The sequence below is a fragment of the Schistocerca serialis genome, chromosome 2 (genome assembly GCF_023864345.2).
Source record: "Schistocerca serialis cubense isolate TAMUIC-IGC-003099 chromosome 2, iqSchSeri2.2, whole genome shotgun sequence".
NCBI classification, from domain to species: domain Eukaryota; kingdom Metazoa; phylum Arthropoda; class Insecta; order Orthoptera; family Acrididae; genus Schistocerca; species Schistocerca serialis.
The window spans coordinates 869,191,223-869,210,242 of record NC_064639.1 but is presented as its reverse complement, the minus strand read 5'-3'; the positions used below and the strand labels follow the sequence as shown (position 1 = coordinate 869,210,242).

General features: G+C 45.8%; 1 protein-coding gene and 1 non-coding gene across 2 annotated transcripts in view; one reads left to right on the top strand and one right to left on the bottom strand.

Annotated features, from left to right (window-relative positions):
* Positions 1-19,020, bottom strand: part of LOC126458188 (ryanodine receptor) — a 740,760-nt gene that overhangs the window by 608,259 nt on the left and 113,481 nt on the right. The window lies entirely within an intron of this gene.
* Trnai-uau (transfer RNA isoleucine (anticodon UAU)) lies at positions 8,063-8,138 on the top strand. The gene has a single exon. It is a non-coding gene; the product is annotated as a tRNA-Ile (tRNA).

Here is a 19,020-nt window from a genome sequence, read left to right as displayed (position 1 = left end):
GATTTATCTTCAGATTGTTCCCAGAAGTTGCATCATTATTTCTAGCAGAACCCGGCATTATGCTAGAAATAATGATCTAACTTCCAGAAACCATCTGAAGATGAACGCGTAAAGGTTCGAAAACTGCTTTATGAAGTAAAACATAATTATTCAAAAAAGTGACTGGTTGCAGTTTTACGTAAGTTATTTACAGATACGAGGTGCGACAATAAACTAATGAGACTGATGTGAAAAAGAAAAAAAAAAAAAACGTTGCCTACCGTGTTAGTCAAGTTTAGTTTTGTCACCTTGACCGCCGTTTTGACTCTTGGAAATAAAAAAAAGTTGCACAGAGCGATATCAGGTGAATAAGGTGGCTGTGGTAGTCCTGAAGTTTGTTTTTAGGTTAAAAATTGCTGTACTGACAGAGCAGTACGGGATGGCGCATTATCGTGATGCAGAATCCACTTATCAGCATTGTTGGCACGGTCACGAAGAACTCTTTTACGAAGTCTTTCTAAAATTTCTTTTTAGTAATATTGGTTAACTGTTTGTCCAGGAGGCACCCACTCTTTATGAACAATTCCCTTGGAACCAAAGCAGCACACAAGCATGCATTTCACTTTTGACTTTGACATGCGAGCTCTTTTTGGTCTGGGTGATCCCTTTGAGCACCATTGCGAACTTTGGCGTTTTGTCTCTGGATCGTACGGAGAAAACCAACTTTCATGACCAGTGATAATACGGCTCAACAATTCTGGATTGATTTCCGTTTGCTCTAAAAGATCGGCTGCCACATTTTTCCGTGTTTCTCGCTGTTGTGGTGTGAGATTTTTGGGGACTATTTATGCACAAATCTTTCTCATACCAAGATCTTCAGTTATTATGAAACGACCCGTTTCTCGATTGATGTTCAGTTCTTCTGCAATCATTTTCATGGATAATCTTCGATCAGATCATACGAGTTCACGCACCCTGGCCAAGTTGACATCCGTCCATGAGGTTGATGGTCGTCCACTGCGGTCTTCATCTTCAACATTCGTTCTGCCTTCACTAAACATTTTACGTCAACGAAAAACTTGAGCTCTTGACATAACCTCCTCTCCAAAAGCCTTCTGAAGCTTACCGTAAGTTGTCGTCGCCTTTTCACCCAATTTAACGCAAAAAGAAATGGTATACCGTTGCGGAATATTATACGGTTCCATTTCCGTGACGAGAGACACAAACACATGTTAACTTACTACAGCACAACTCACGGCTGAGCAGTTGCATCGATGTGCTGCTTGGACTAGAATCAGCTTACAGACCAAGATCAAAGATATTGCGCCTATGCAAGCCTGCAAGGTTGCCACATCTTGCAAAGAAAATCATTCTCATTACTTTATTGTCGCACCTCGTACACCGCTGCTCTGTACCAGCAGATGTCGCACAATTTCAGTCACACAGTATAATTTTTTTGGTACAACAGAAAGCACAGAAACTTAAGATAGGTTAATGCCTTCTGTTTCTGTCAGAATTTATTGATTAATTTGCCTACAGAAAACCTTTTGAAATTTTCGTATTACGTGCAGTTTACAGAGATTAAAAACAGTAAGAGCAAAGCCGAAACACTTAAAATCTACTGTTATGTTTTGAGCTCACCGGAACAGAACCTCCAAATTCATAATAGTAAATTCTTTATATAACTGCCTTGGTCTTTAGTAGAACGTGAGGGGAATTTGTTGTTGAATGGGATGAATGTGAAATAAGCATTTGGGAAGGTCTGTTGGCCAAAGTGAAAGGAATGTTATTAACTTTGATGTGGAGACGAGGAAAAAATTTTTTCATTTACAGGTAGGAAAACAACTGAATTAACGCGATACATAATTCTGTCCACACAAGAAATATAAAATTAGGTCTCAGAAATAGCGTTAATTCAATTTTACCATAATTAAGTAGAAGTGACTCCTATTAAACGTCATCTAGTTGACAAAAAATTTTAGTCCTCGTTAAAACGCAGGAAAACTCTTAGAAACCTGATCTCCCTTTCCCGTTTAGGAACGAAATAGTATTGTCAGTTGTCGATGTGGCACGTGAACTGATACAAATGGAGCAGAAAGTCTGTTTTCTGCCTTTCGTCAGAGAGAACATTTACCATCTTTACCTATAGACTACCGTACGGGAATTACCCTTCTGTAATGCACTGTCGGTAACTCCGAACGTGCTGGCCGGCTCGGCTGCTGTTATGAGGAACGCGTACCATACACTGCGTTTAACTGGCGGAACTCATAGAATATGCAAAAACTGTGCTAAAGAGACCTGTCCGTTCTCTTCTGGAGTAGTGCTGCGCGATATCGGATCCTTACCAGATTGGATGACGGAAAACATAGAAAAAGTCAAAAGAAGTGAGGCGTGTCTTGTGTTAACAGCGGCGCGTGATCTAGGAAATTAGTTAATAAGGTGTAAAATAATGACGAAGTAGCATCCAAATGTTAATTTCTAGTAGTTTCAGGTAAGAAGCAACTTAGCTACTGATTATAGGGGCTGAAATGTGATTTATTCAGTAACTGAACATTTTCAGCGACCTATAGGTATATACAGAAATGGATGTATGTAAGACTATTTCTTGTACAGCATAGCTACGGAACGCAAGGAGCAGTTTCAGCAAAACTTGGCACACATACGTCATACTATCTAGGAAAAATTAATGTGGAAATCAGACATCCGTCGCACCACTAATAGTGGGGGTGGGGATGGGAAAGAAGTAATCTCAGCTGTCCGATATTTGTGGTGAACAGATAGTTTTCGGTGTTGCTAGGATGACTAGTGTAGTGCAGACGACATTCGCTCCAGGCAGTGAGAGTGAGGGTGGAAAGTGGTTCATTTGTAGATATAATGGAAAAGAACTGATTCGGTTGTTTTAAGTTTGCTTGCGTTCACATTCCTGTCGTATTTTACAAATGACAACTTTTTCGCTTGGAATGTTGTCAAATGCATTTCCTTATTTTCTGTCGCTATTTCTGCTGTTGACCTATACTCAAGTGAGAGCAATATGGAATTGACAAAGCATATTAATTTCTCGTAAGAGGACGTGGTCCTCTTGTCAGACATGTTTACGTACTTCATGTGCATAATAGAATAGGATTTCTCGTCGTGCCTTGTGGCACTCATTTTTGCTACTGTGCGCACAGAACGTGTGACACTTGATAATACTTCGAAAAGAACTGAAATTAGTGTCGAATCCTTAATTTTAGGGAACCACAGGCTGACTGGTGACGGTTCTGGCGACACCTCGCCCCTACGGCTGTATCGGGTGAAACTATTGGAAGGGGTTGAAATGAAATAATCTAAAAGGAAGAATGTTAGTGCGCAACTCATAAGTATTCGATGTTGGCAGGCCAACTGGTGACAGTCGTGATGACACGTGTCACATAGCGGTTGGTGTGGCTGTTGGAGTCGGAAGGGAGGGTAACATCTGAAGCACGATTGTGGAATGCGTGGACCACACACTGCGGGGAAATTCACGGGTCTCGTCGCTGTCTGCTGAATCAGTGTGGGTGTCGTGGGGGCTGTTTGGTTGGTGGAGGGGCAGCGGGGGCGGTGCTTGTCGTGATTTCCCGTGGCGCGGCGCGCCCTGGGGAGGCGCAGACGCTGCTCTCACTACGACGGACGCGGAAGCTGTGGCGTCAACATCTAAGCCGTGTTATTCACAACTGACCTTCTGTAGAGTCATAATAATAATCAGTACACGTATACAGTAAATGATGGTTTGTCCGTGCGTGCCGCCTATAACCCTATAACGCATGACCGCAGCCCCAAGGGAGTTTACATGAACTGCGGAGGTCGGGTTCAGAGAAACGGGTGTCAAAAGAGAGCATCGCACCAATGGAGATCTAATAGAAAGTTGCTGAATCAGCTGAGAATCGAATGCTGAAGTGGGCGAGACTGGCCAGAATGTTCACGAATGTTTTAGAATGTTCTAGAAAGTCATAGAACTTTAGAGAAAGTTAGAGAAACTTCGAGAATGTTTTAGAATGTTCTAGAATTTTCCGCAATTCTCAGGGAAGTTTTAGAATGTTACGGGATGTTCGAGAGTGTTCGCGAATGTTATATTATCTAGCTGTGGAGGAATCCCTGTGTGTTCCTAACGTTTGCGAATGTTCTGGAATATTTTAGAATGTTCTGGAATCTTCTAGAAAGTTCCAGAGTTTCTTTAACGTTCTCGAATATTTCTGAAGTTTTGGAACGTTCTCGAATGATTTGGATTGTTCTCGATGTTCTGTGAAGGAACGAATAAATGAGCTACAGAGCACTTGATTTCAAATTAGGGCATTGTAGAATACTTAAGTGGATTTAAGAGTGATTAATAGCATTTTTGAGTGTGAAAACTTATGTCAGTAAGGAAAGTGGGCCTTTTTCGGCTAATAATAATAATAGGATTTGCATTCTTGAGGAAGGTGGTACAGAGCTCCGTCCCACCATTGATACTTGCGCTTTCCGTTGTTTACTTGGATCAGTTAAGACGCATATCGGGATGGTTCCCTGGGAAAAGACACTGCTTCCCTTTCCCATCCCTGCCCAATCCGAGCTTGCGCTCTATGTCTAGTGACCTCGTACTCAACATAACACTAAAAGCTAATCTTCTTTCGGTTCCTTGCTACCTGTTCCAGCACATCGGCCCTGCCTTTTCTCAGTCACCATACAACTTCAGTTCCCTCTAGTTGCAATGCGAGGGATACATTTGGCGGGTTGGTTTTCTATTCTTGGCTTGGCTTTTGCTTATCCAAAATGATAACCATACAAAAGAGTGGAGCTTGGCCACTATTTTCAAAACTATTAATACAGTTTATCTCGATATTAATTATCTTATAATTTTACCACTGTACTTTACCAAAATAAGATCGTGCGAGATATTTTAGAATTCCCAAACAGTTTAAGGCCTTCCGAACTGGAAACCCGTATTACAGACCAAAGCATTTTCTTCCAAACCGAGATTGCCTAAGCACAACAGTATGTCGTCTGTCATTTTCTGTTATGGCTCCTATTGCAAACACTAGAGTCGGTAATGTGCATCTTCAAATTTCATATTTTCGTTGTGTACTTGCAAGGTATCAGGCAAATCCAACACCTTCCATGAAAACCCTGACATGATAAGCAAATCCAGTAGTATGTCACATAGCTCCGAATAAATCGTGACATTAAATTAACCAAAGTAATACGAGTAACGAGTAAGCAAATGGAATACCACAGACAAACACAAGAATGCCTAAATGCATGTCATACCTTCCCACCGTGAGACAGACGCAGTTCCGAGGGGAGAAACGAGAACAGAAGCCGAGAGCAGAACCGTGTTAAGCTAGAAGGCCCTACGATAAGGGACGGACACCCACGTCGCCAGCTAACCGCCAGGACCACCTCCCTGCCCATGTTAAAAGCTATAGCACTCCAGAAGAACAGTATAGATCTTACGATAACACTAAAAGGGCCACACCAGCTGCAAGTTTTAGCGTGAGACTTTTTCGCGTCTCTGTTACGTTGCAAACGTTAAAAACATTGCCCCACCACAAAAGTAACCGCCAGGACCACCCCCCAGCCCATGTTAAAAGATAGAGCCCTCCAGAAGAACAGTATAGATTTTACGATAACACTAAAAGGGCCACATCAGCTGCAAGTTTCAGCGTGAGACTTTTTCGCGTCTCTGTTACGTTGCAAACTGTAAAAAACATTGCCCCACCACGAAAAGCATAGCGTTTCTCATTGGATAGACAGAATTTTTGTAGGCGGAGCTTAAGGTTAACATTGAGGCCCTGTTGGGTCAGATGAAAACACAGTCAGATAGTTTTTTTTACACCAACTGCGGTAAATTGTAGTAAGGAGAAGTTAGAAGAGAGTTGCTTCCGAGACGGCGAGCTGTATGGAGCTGCGCCGGCCGCCGCCCCCTGACGAACACTGACAAGGTAATGAACGCACGTGATGCCGCATTTTTAAGCGGATAAGGCTTCACTCAGAACTGCAGAAGTCTCATCTGTTACATCCCCTTTTTACGTAATACTAGTGTCGATCGTCAATTAAAGTTCATGGTATTCACATTTGCTACATAAGTTAAAATCTGAAACGTTATGATTTTTCTGTTATATAATTATTGAGAAGCCACATCAGCCACTGTAATTTACGACAAGTTAGATAAGTAATTAAAGATAATTGAGGGTCACTGTAGACCATTTTGATAGTTTTCTCTTTTGTGAAACCTAATTTAAACCTAGATTATAGATGTGATATGGCATAGGTCATCCTTCGATCCATTGTAGAACTTGGAAACCCATTCAGGGAATATTCGTTCACATTTTTGTTGAACGCAGTTGGTTTTTGTCATCCTGTATTAAAACATTTCCTTTTATCAATAGTGCAACTTATAAACAATGTTTTGTGAGTAGAATAATATTTCCAATGGTAAACTTAACTGCTTTTTCGACGTTATTTTACCAGCTAACTAAAAAATAGGAAAGCCTTGAACCCCTTCCACTAAATTTAGTTAGTATTAAGATTCTTTTACAGGGAGTGCAGTGGAGCTGACGCTGAAACCATTAAGTATTTGGTTATATCATCGCTAGTTTCACTGAACTCTTCTGGACTCTACATGTCATGTGTGGTCTGGCGTCTCCTAACCAGCAACAGGTCCCAGGTTCAAACTAGTCAATGCCCTAAAAAAACACGCTCAGAGCGTCGTTGCGCGAAAGTGGTAGGGAGACACGATATAGAACAACAGACACCACGCAGATTGTTAGATACTGTCTGATCAGTACCACAGAAAGTCTATTTCTTTAGCTGAAATTGATCGATTTATTTTCGGAATGAGCTGACAGACTGTCAGGCAATAGCCAATGGACTAGAGAAATAAGTTACTTACACACACAAACACACACACACACACACACACACACACACATACACACACACACACACACACACACACAGAGAGAGAGAGAGAGAGAGAGAGAGAGAGAGAGAGAGATTAAGATTGAAGCCACAGTACATACAGTCTAATAGATGTTATTTTCCCTGTGTACGAGTAAGAAAAACAAACCCGTAATGTTCGGATACAGCATTAGTAGTGTCGTGCTTGACACAGTCACGTCGTTTAAGTATCTGGGCGTAACGTTGCAATGCGACATGAAGTGGAACGAGCACGTGAGCATTGTGATAACTAAGACGAATTGTTGTCTTCGGTTTATTGGGAGTATTCTAGGAAAGTGCGGTTCATCTGTAATGGAGGCCGCATATACGACTTTAGTGCGACCTGTTCTTGAGTACTACTCGAGTGTTTTGGATCCGTACCAGGTGGATTAAAGGAAGACATCGAATCAGAACAGAGGCGAGCTTCTAGATTTGTTACTAGTAGGTTCGAACAACACATAAGTGTTACAAAGATGCTTTGGGAATTCTGATGGGAAGTCCTGGGGGGAAGTCGACGTTCTTTTCGAAAACACTATTGAGAAAATTTAGAAAAACAACATTTAAATCTAACTGCCGAACTACTCTACTGTCATCAAAATAAACTGCGTGCAAGGACTACGAAGATAAGATACGATAAATTAGGAGTATCGATGTAGACGTAAATGTACGTCATAGCTTTAGATCAGCAAACTCATAATGGGAGGGCGTGTGAGGGGCTGAGTGTGTAGGGTCCAGCGGTTACCCTGTTATTCTTGTAGTCTCTTTAAGAGTTCCACTCTCTCCCAGTGTTGTGACCACGTGTTTCAACGTTTGCAAGCTGGATTTCCCTACATCAACGAAGGCTGCACGGTACAGCCTAAACGCCAGGCGGAGAGAGTCTTCCGGCGAGCTCTAGCAGCCTACTACATGTCCGAAAGAAGAGATACAATCTTCATACAGTTAAGGCTAACCGGCCATTGACCTTCTTCTTCTGTGCTGGATGCACACGCATTGCCCGAAGTCTTACGGGACTCGGTAAGGTTGTCTGCCACGAGTAATGAGTGTAATGGGCAGGGGCACTACGAATGTAGTGTGTGGACATGAAGTTGGGAATGGGGGTCTCACGGGGAGCGTGCAAGGGATAAATCCCTGCATTCGCACTATCCTCTGTGCCCTCGGTGGCTCAGATGGATAGAGCGCCTGCCCTATAAGCAGGAGATCCCGGGTTCGAGTCCCGGTCAGAGGCACAAATTTTCAACTGTCCCCGTTGATGTATACCAACGCCTGTCGACAGCTTAGGGTCTTGATTTAATTATCATTTCTTACTAGAGCGGGAACTACGCTTCACGCCAAGCATAACGTAGAACAACGTTCTCTTCACGAAACACTTTTGAGAAAATTTAGAGAGCCGGCGTTAAAAGCTGACAGCAGGACGATTCTACTGCCCCCAACGTACTTTTATCGCAAGGACCACGAAGATAAGAGAAATTTGTGCTCGTATGGATGCATATACAAGCCATTTTTCCCAAACTGTTTGCGAATGAAATAGGAAAGGGAATCACTGGTAGTGGTACAACGTACCCTCCGCTGTTCACCGCACGGAGACTTGCGTATTATTGATGTAGATTGATATGTACATGAAATAGTTCAAAAAATGGTTCAAATAGCTCTAAGCACTATGGGACTTAACATCTGAGGTCATCAGTCCCCTAGACCTAGAACTGCTTAAACCTAACTAACCTGCCCGAGGCAGGATTGAACCTGCGACCGTAGCAGCCACGTGGTTCAGGACTGAAGCGCCTAGAACCGCTCGACCACAGCGGCCGGCACGAAAAGTACAGAGCTTAGTGTGTCTGTGCACCAGGATATAAGTCGCTGGCCGCTTCTTAACCGATAGGGTTCCTGCAAAGTCCTACCGAAAGTCAGTCGGAGTTTCAGTTCAGTTCCAGTCACAGTTGTAGATCCAGTTCATCATCACGTCGACGACGAGTCTGACGTTGGATCAAATCACAACACTTCCACGGAGCAGTGCGGATGCCGGGAAGAAGACACTAGTGTTCACCGATCTAGACTGGTTTTATGAACGGGACTAACAGAGCCTAGGATGGTTGTACAAACGTATCCTGAAATTGAGCATTTGTGTTGTTGAATAAATGAGGAAAGAGTATTTGTAATAGTTTCAATAGCTGTACTTCATATGTGTGCGTGCCTGATACTGAAATGTAGAAGCGAAGTTCGAATAACTATACACTTATTGGTTAGACGGATTATCCAGCGGTACGTGAGACGTTACAATAGCCTGAAAGAGAACAGCGAAGTGTTCAGATAGCTAAGCTGGGAAAACGTGTAAACGCTACGTTCGAACCTGACTTCATTTTTATGGATGACAGTGAGCGATCGCATCGAATATCGTAGGTGGAAGAGCTCTTGGGACACAGGACATTCGCGAATGGACTGACGTACGCATTCCTCCGGCTTAAATCCTATCGAGTACGTGTGGGATGCTTTGGGGAGACGTACTGCACCACGTCCACATAAGCCAACGATCGTCTAGCAGTTGTTAACCGCGCTGATGGGGGAGTGGCGCTGCACCATAAAAATTCCTTACCAGCGGCGTGGCCAGATCGCGAGCACGTTGCAGAACACGCATTGCTGTCCTTGGTGATCATACTCACCATATAAAACCATATCCCGCCATTTTTAACGTCAACAGACCATCATAAATTGTGGTGACTTTAGTGTAAGTATTGTCTTTGAATAAAAGAGTCGGTTCTACTCATCTCATTGTATGTTTTTTTCTAGTTTCATTCTGTACTATGTTATGTTGTGTTATGTTAACCGGGGACCTATAAACGACGGAGAGGCTCCGTCCCCACCGCAGCCACAGTGGTCCGCAACCCCAAGACGACCATCGCAGTCCACTTCACCCCTCCGCCGCACCACATCGAACACAGGGTTATTGTGCGGTTCGGTCCCCGGTGGAAGAGAACGTCTCACACTAGACGAGTGTAACCCCTATGTTTGCGTTGTAGAGTAATGGTGGTGTACACCTACGTGGAGAACTTGTTTGCGCAGCAATCGCCGACACAGTGTAGCTGAGGCGGAATAAGGGGAACCAGCCCGCATTCGTCGAGGCAGATGGAAAATCGCCTAAAAACCATCCACAGACTGGCCGGCCCACCGGACCTCGCCGGGGACCGGCACGCCTTCCCGCCCGGAAAGCAGTGCGTTAGACCGCACGGCCAACCGTGCGGGCTATTCTGTACTATACTGCAGTAGTTATATTTCTATGTATGGTCCAAGTTTCATCGAGTTACTTCGCCTGACAGTGACACATGAGGTGCAAATTACTTTTGTACACAAGTTTTGCACACCAGTATATACGCAGGTTGCTGAAATTTTGCAGTTGATTTAGGCGTTTCAAGTTGGCAAAAGGGTTAACAAGTGAGAAGCGCGAGGCGCTAGGTGTGCCGTGTGAACCAATCCCAGCGTGGTAATCGCTGCCGGTCGTGACGTCAGAGCTCCCACGTTGCCGGCTTTGTTTGGTGTGAAAGTAAGCAACGTGCACTGTGTATCGTTTCTGCGGTGTGCTTGCGTTGGACTGTGCTTTGCGTCTCTGAGTTTAGAAAATTATGATACTCTAAAAAACTTCGTTCGCTTAGCGACAATTCTTTGTGTCAAGGCTTGCCGCTAGGCAGCGAGGCACTGAAGTTAGTACAAGAACTGTTGAGTTTTGCGAGCAGGAGAAAGAACACGCAAGTATTCACGGACAGCCATCAGTTCTTGTCGATAAAGTAGTGTAACGCACATCAAAAACCGTTGAAATTACTGCAAGAATAGTAGTAAGCAAGGGAGTGTTATTGTAAAAGTTGAGAGATGTAGACGTGAGCTGTAACGATTCTGAGCTGTCTGGATCGGATAATATATTTTAAGCAACTCGTGGAAAGAACAAAAAGTAGCCTCACTCTGTCACCGACTTATATTCTTTCAAGACTGGTTCAATTCGCAGGCTTATTTATGCCTATTAAAGCAGGAAAGAGCATCCAAGGTAGCAAAGTTACTAGTGTCGCTAAAAAAAGTGACCTTTCAAGGGTGGGAAAACGTCACTAAAAAGTGTGCTGAAAAGTACGGATTTCCGTTACAAAGGGCTAGACGAACGCAAACTCCTGTTAGAAAAGGTGCATATTGCTACGGCTCGGAGTATATTTTTGCACAAAATTTTGGACAAGGACATTCATTCGATTTGTGTTTGTGGTGATGACCGTGAAGACGGTTTTGGCGCTGATTCCGACTACAGTCACGATGGGGAGTTGGATGGAATTGCGCCTTTGCCGCCGTAAAATTCTGAGTGAAGAGCAACGAACCTCAGTTATTGCTGTCATAATAAAAGGTAGAGCGAGAAGTTACACTTTCGGTTATAACTTATTTTGCAAACTATGTACCGCATTGTTTTCAAGATACCGGTCATCATCAAAAGCTTATTGTCTGTATTTCTTTGCTCCTTTATCGAAAGCGTGTGATTCCTCATAATTAAGTATGCTTTATTATGCAGTTGTTTATTTGCTGTCATTGTGGTAGCAAGTCAGTAACGAATTCTTATATCCCTGTTATTGCTCAATAGCTTACGTTTACGAGATGGAACAGAAAACCGTGTCGTCTGCTGTGTGTGTAGAGACTGCTGTTGCAACATCGCTATTGCAGAATAGCCAACCTAACGTGACGTAATGCGAACTGTCAAGCACAATGTTTTACTGGCGCTGGTATACAAAACTAGCCATTAAAAGTACTACACCAGGGAGAAATGCAGATGACAAACGGGTATTCGTTGGAAAAATATACTAGAACTGACATCTCATTACATTTTCACGCAATTTGGGTGCATAGATCATGAGAAATTAGTACACAGAGCAACCACCTCTGGCCGTAATAACGGCCTTGATACGCCTGGGCATTGAGTCAAACAGAGCTTGGATGGCGTGTACAGCTGTCCATGCAGCTTCAACACGATACCACAGTTCATCAAGAGTAGTGACTGGCATATTGTGACGAGCCAGTTGCTCGGCCACCATTGACCAGACTTTTCAGTTGGTGAGAGATCTGGAGAATGTGCTGGTCTGGGCAGCAGTCGAACATTTTCTGTACCCGGAAAGACCCGTACAGGACCTGCAACTTGCGGTCGTGCATTATCCTGCTGAAATGTAGGGTTTCGCAGGGATCGAATGAAGGGTAGAACCACGGGTCGTAACACATCTGAAATGTATCGTCCACTGTTCAAAGTGCCGTCAATGCGAACAAGAGGTGACTGAGACGTGTAACCAATGGGACCCCAAACCATCACGCCAGGTGATACGCCAGTATGACGAATACACGCTTCCAATGTGTGTTCACCGCGATGTCGCCAAACACGGACGCGACCATCATGATGCTGTAAACAGAACCTGGATTCATCCGAAAAAATGACGTTTTGCCATTCGTGCACCCAGGGTCGTCGTCGAGTACACCATCGCAGGCGCTCCTGTCTGTGATGCAGCGTCAAGGGTAACCGCAGCCACGGTCTCCGAGCTGATAGTCCATGCTGCTGCAAACGTCGTCGAACTGCTCGTGTAGATGGTTGTTGTCTTGCAAACGTCCCCATCTGTTGACTCAGGGATCGAGACGTGGCTGCACGATCCGTTACAGCCATGCGGATAAGATGCCTGTCATCTCGACTGCTAGTGATACCAGGCCGTTGGGATCCAGCACGGCGTTCCGTATTACCGTCCTGAACCCACCGATTGCATTTTCTTCTAACAGTCATTGGACCTCGAACAACGCGAGCAGCAATGTCGCGATACGACAAACCGCAATCGCAATAGGCTACAATCCGATCTTTATCAACGTGATGGTACGCATTTCTCCTCCTTACACGAGGCATCACAACAACGTTTCACCAGGCAACGCCGGTTAACTGCTGTTTGTGTATGAGAAATCGGTTGGAAACTTTCCTCATGTCAGCACGTTGTAGGTTTCGCCACCGGCGCCAACCTTGTGTGAATGCTCTGAAAATCTGACAATTTGTATATCACAGCATCTTCTTGTTGTCGGTTAAATTTCGCGTTTGTAGCAAGTCATCTTCGTGGTGTAGCAATTTTAATGTCCAGTAGTGTAGCTACAGAAAGAGCGCGAGATGAGACGTGGGTCCCCTGCGAGTAGGGTGTATGGCGGCGCGCGGCTGCGATGCGGGCAGCGTCCGGCCGATCCAGGCGCCGCGAGACGGCAGCGAATCGATGTTCGCAAGGCTGGTGGCGCTGGCCACCCGATAGCCCTCTGCTTGCAGTAGCGAGGCTACCTAGTCTCGTAAACATCGTGCGTTGGGCCGCGGGCTACGCATTCCACCCAAGTACAACCCGCTGTCCCTGCGAGTTGTGGTCTGAATCGATTATCCAATAATACTCTTTGAGTCGAGTGGACCTACACAAAGCGCTAGGTGCCTGGCTGCGGACGAGCGGTTATGTTACATGCGGCGGGGAGCAACAAGTGAAACAAAAACGAACCGTCCGAGCGTTTCTAGGCGCTTCAGTTAGGAACCGCGCGACCGTTACGGTCGCAGGTTCAAATCCTGCCTCGGTCATGGATGTGTGTGATGTCCTTAGGATAGTTAGGTTTAAGTACTTGTTAGTTATAGGGGACTGATGACCTCAGATGTTGGGTTCCATAGTACTCAGAGCCATTTGAACCATTTTCTTCCAGGTTTGAACTCAGATTCTACAGTCCTGCATAGTGCAATTAATAATGGGAAACACACAATCTACATAAAACTGTTTTTATGTTTTCTAGCCTTTCACAATACGACATTTGTGCTGGGATTCGTTGCGGAAGAGCTTTTAAATGCTCCTAGAAATAAAAAAACTTTGGATTTTGATCCGGACAGCGTGGAGGGTCAGGGAACTGGACCATCTCTTTCTATCAATCTGTCGCGTTATCTGTTATTTAGTGGCCAATGACTTAACCAGACATAACCAAGAGAGCCTTTGCAGTTAATATAAGTAAGAGATTTATGTCGTACGATGGTATGTTTTGTTCCTGCGCGTGATTAATGTAATATGAGCAGTTGTGGAAAGTCAGTTCCAATACGAAATAAAATGTTTCGCAAACTGATGTCTACGTAACTTATTTTCCCCTTATACGAGTAAAAGAAAAAGGACGGAGGATTAGGATTTAAGGTCCCGTCGACGTCGAGATCATTAGACACGGAGCAGACGCTCATATTGTTTCAAGGGTAGGTAACGAAATCGGCCGCGCCTTTTCACAGGAACCATTGCGGCATTTGCCGCGAACGATTTGAGGAAATCACGAAAAACCTAAATCTGGATGGCCGAACGCGGATTTGGACCGTCTTTCTTTCTCCTAAGTGCGAGTCCAGCGTGCTAACCATTGCGCCAGCTCGCTCGGTCTACTATTAGTGACGAATGTGTCCTGAAAGTTTGGTCGCACTTTTTTTGTTGCATCCTATGTTTCTGATTCTATAAAACCAGTATTCTATTCTTAAGTCTTCAAAGTTTAAGATCATGCCTATAGTGAGTATGTTAAAATTATGATAAGAGTAACTGGCATTCTCTGTGTGCTTGCGCAACTGTGTGGCCGTAATGACGTAATCGAAAGAAACTAAGAAAATGGCAGCGTAACTAGCAGCCAGGTCTCTCCTCGCGCCGTGACTCCGCGGCACGGCTGAAGTACCGACCCGCTCAGCAGATGGTGTCAAGGCCGGATGAGTTGTCTGGCTACGGGATGAGGACGCAGGGATGCGCGGAGGAGCGTGCGGCCAGCGCCACCTGTGGGCAATGTGGCGGGTAGAAGCGGAGTAGCACGGAGGACCGGCCGGCAGGGAATGCGCCCTATATGCGGGACTCCCCACGGAAACCCACTTGTCTGGCAGTGTCTAGCAACAACCCTGTAATACTGTTTACTCTGTTGGAGTCATACTAGTCTTTGGTTCAAATGGTTCTTAGCACTTTGGGACTTAACTTCTGAGGTCATCAGTCCCCTAGAACTTAGAACTACTTAAACCTAAGGACATCACACACATCCTTGCCCGAGGCAGAATTCGAACCTGCGACCGTAGCGGTCGCGCGGTTCCAAACTGGAGCGCCTAGAACCGCTACTAGTATTTGGTTTAAGCTTGTGGTAGTTTTACTTTCTGGTTGCACGCTGTACTGCTGTCTACTTACTCGCTGGAAATAGCACAGGGGCTAGTGAAAAGGCAGAGTCATGTAACCAACGTAGGCTGGTGTCGTTACAGCTTGTGTTTTGAGGAAACTCTCTGCCTGATTAATTTTTCCACTACCAAAAATTTGCTCAGAAACTTTCCAAATTTTGTAGGGTAAAGGGCAAGAGAACCTTGTTTCTGATTGTGTCTTTATCTCTTTTAGTTTATTGTTATGACTTCCTTGCCTGACAACAATGCGTAAAGTTAGTTGACACGCGTGTGTAATAGTGTAATTTAATTATTTATTGTGAAGACTAAAACGAGAATAATGGAATGTAGTCGAATTAAATCGGGTGATGCTACAGGAATTAGATTAGGAAATGAGACGCTTAAAGTAGTAAAGGAGTTTTGCTATTTAGGGAGCAAAATAACTGATGATGGTCGAGGTAGAGAGGGTATAAAATGTAGATTGGGAATGGCAAGGAAAGTGTTTCTGAAAAAGAATATACATTTAAGTGTCAGGAAGCCGTTTCTGAAAGTATTTGTATGGAGTGTAGCCATGTATGGAAGTGAAACATGGACGATGAATAGTTTGGACAAGAAGAGAATAGAAGCTTTCGAGATGTGGTGCTACAGAAGAATGGTGAAGATTAGATGGGTAGATCACATAACTAATGAGGAGGTATTGAATAGAACTGGAGAGAAGAGAAATTTGTGGCACAACTTGGCTAGAAGAAGGGATCGGTTGGTAGGGCATATTGTGAGGATTCAAGGTATCACCAATTTAGTATTGGAGGGCAGCGTGGAGGGTAAAAATCGTAGAGGGAGACCAAGAGATGAATACACTAAACAGATTCAGAAGGATGTACGTTGCAGTAGGTACTGGGAGATGAAGAAGCTTGCACAGGATAGAGTAGCACGGAGAGCTGCATCAAACCAGTCTCTGGACTGAAGACCACAACAACAACATGTTATGGATTTTCAGACGTGATTTCAGTGCTTCAAGCTAGAACTCAGTTATGACATAGGTTTTTGTAATGTATATTTCAAAGGTGAGCTGAATTATTGGTACTGGGCTTGACTCACTGAAGATTTCACACTATTTACTTGGGAGTTGTTGGAAGGGTTCCTATTAAAGTTTTTATAATTATTGCGTTCATTTTAATTGGAACTGCCGGCCGGTGTGCCCGAGCGGCTCTAGGCACTTCAGTCTGGAACCGCGCGACCGCTACGGTCGCAGGTTCGAATCCTGCCTCGGTCATGGATGTGTGTTGTGTCCTTAGGTTAGTCAGGTTTAAGTAGATCTAAGTCTAGGTGGCTGATGACCTCAGATGTTAAGTCCCACAGTGCTCAGAACCATTTTTTCAATTGGAACTGTTGAGTGCGTCACGTCACCGTTACCTCGTCAGACCATGAACTGAGTGTCGTAGTGGTAGTCGAGCGAGGAGTGAGCCATACGGAGATATCGGCGCTTCTGATGGCGGTGAGAACGCAAGTGCCCAAAACACGGGGCACCCCGTGTGGGGGTCGTGCAGCACATGGGCACAGAAAGCGACACCACCATATCAGGGCTGTGCCGTGGGGACCGCCGCAACCAGAGTCAGCTGTTGTGGGTAACAGCGTGCTGGCGGCAGGGGTCGCCGTCGCCTGTGGCAGGCTCTAACTCCCACTTCATTTGTGAACCACGGCAACCGCCAGTGTGCAACGAAGCCACCCAAAAACCTCTCCTCACTATGGGGTACGGAAGTCACCATCTCACTGCACGTCGAAGGGCACTAGGACCAGCAATGGCACACGAACACCAGCTCTAGACGCTCGAGTCACCGAAACGGTCATCCGTGGTTGTGGACCGCAGTAAGCGTTGGCACAAGCCGACTCCAAGGTACGGGAGCGTCGAAACCACGCGAGGTGATGCGCCTGCACTTGTGGGCTTGTGCGTTCCGATGGCGCCCAGAGAGCTGCTCGCTTTATTGCTCTGAATCTCGGCACAGGCTAAGGCACGATTCGAGGTCGAAAAACGGTTGCAGGCTACTAGGGCACGACCGATAGTGGGTTAGCAATGCGAGCGGTCTCGTTTCTGTTGTGTCGGTACAGTGCCAAGTTACATTGCTGTCCGTAGTATCCGGTACGCGCTTTCTTTTCTCAATGTAGCGAGCAGAAGCTGCGCATTGCACGCAGCACCTGGTTGCTTGCGAAACGGCCCGTGCGGAGCAAGGCGGATTTTCCTCAGCGGGCTGCTATTTATACGGCGGCCGGGGGCCAGCTGCCAGCCGCCAGCACCGGGTTCACCTTTCGCGCGTGCTTTAGCCGCCCTAGCTGCCTCTCTAATTCAGACACATCTTGTACAGCAGACAACACGGGCGTTTACGCAGCTGCCGCCTCAGGCCTGACGAATCGCACTGCTTCCCCGCCAAAATATCTGGCAGAGCTTTGCTGTATTTTGTATGACACCATCTCCGAGCACCCACTATTTCGGGTCTGCTGTGTTTCCCTGCTGCGCAGTTTTATTGGAACGCTATATATACAGCTGCTCCGCTACGATGCTGATAGAAACCGTCACATCGCCGAACTACAGAATGTCTTACCCGGAGCTCGAATGAGGATCAAGTACACAAGGCACGTTCCAAATCGCTACCAATCGGTGTTGGGCTGAAGCTGCAGTCCCGACCTGCTAGACTAGCTGCTCCATGTGTTACACCATGTTTTCCAGTGTAAGCCACGTTCACAACGGCTTTACGTACGAACACTGCACTACATTTAGATAAACCTAAAGCGGCCATTAATAAAACCTAAGAAAGATGTGAGGCCTTGTATTGTATTATATGGAACTGGGTACCTAGAAACGGCGGAGAGGCGTCGTCCCCGCCGTAGCTCTCAGTGGTTCAAAACCCCACAACTGGCTACAGCAGTCCACGCACCCCACCGCCGCACAACACCGAACCCAGGGTCCGGGGTTATTGTGCGGTTCGGCCCACAGTGGACCCCCCCCCCCTCCCCCAACCCCCAGGGAACTTCTCACACCGCCGGCCGCGGTGGCCGTGCGGTTCTAGGCGCTCCAGTCCGGAGCCGCGCTGCTGCTACGGTCGCAGGTTCGAATCCTGCCTTGGGCATGGATGTGTGTGATGTCCTTCGGTTAGTTAGGTTTAAGTAGTTCTAAGTTCTAGGGGACTGATGACCACAGCAGTTGTGTCCCATAGTGCTCAGAGCCATTTGAACCATTTGAACTTCTCACACCAGACGGGCGGATTCGTGCCGGGGACTAGCACGCCTTCCCGCCCGGAAAGCAGTGCGTTAGACCGCACGGATAACCGGGCGGGCCATGTGAGCTCTTTCTGTCGTCACCTTATTTGGCGCTACACTGTATGTGAATGCGGGTTTGATGTCTTGTCGACGGTGAGGTCATTAGAGACAAATCACGATCTCGGGTTGCACAGTGATGGGGAACGGAAAGAAATTGGTCATGCCCCTTCAAAGGAAGCATTCTGGCATGTGTCTTAAGCGATTTAAGGAAACTACGGGAAAATATAAGCCTAGATTAAAGCGCCGTCCTCCCAAATGCGTGTCCCGTGTATTACTACTGCGCCACCTTCCACAATTTAATGCATGGACCTACAACTGTTTGGCATATGCAAAGCGCCAGTGAACTAAACGAGCAGACAGCCACTACTGGGTATGTGACGTGACGAATGGTAGACCGCAATATGGCGTCATCACGCGTGGATTGTCGTGCTTTGTGGTCAGCGGTTAAGCGCGTGTCTCGAAAAGGAAAGGTCAACGGGTCGTATCCGGTTCCGACGACGGATTTCTCCGTCTGCATTTAAGCCGGTCTTCACACTCAGAGATGTAAGAATCGCTAGAGACAGTGATTCGCATGCCACGCTAAACTGAGGATCCCATTTCCCCAATTTGATAACTGGAGTGGATAAGGGACACGCACTTCGCCG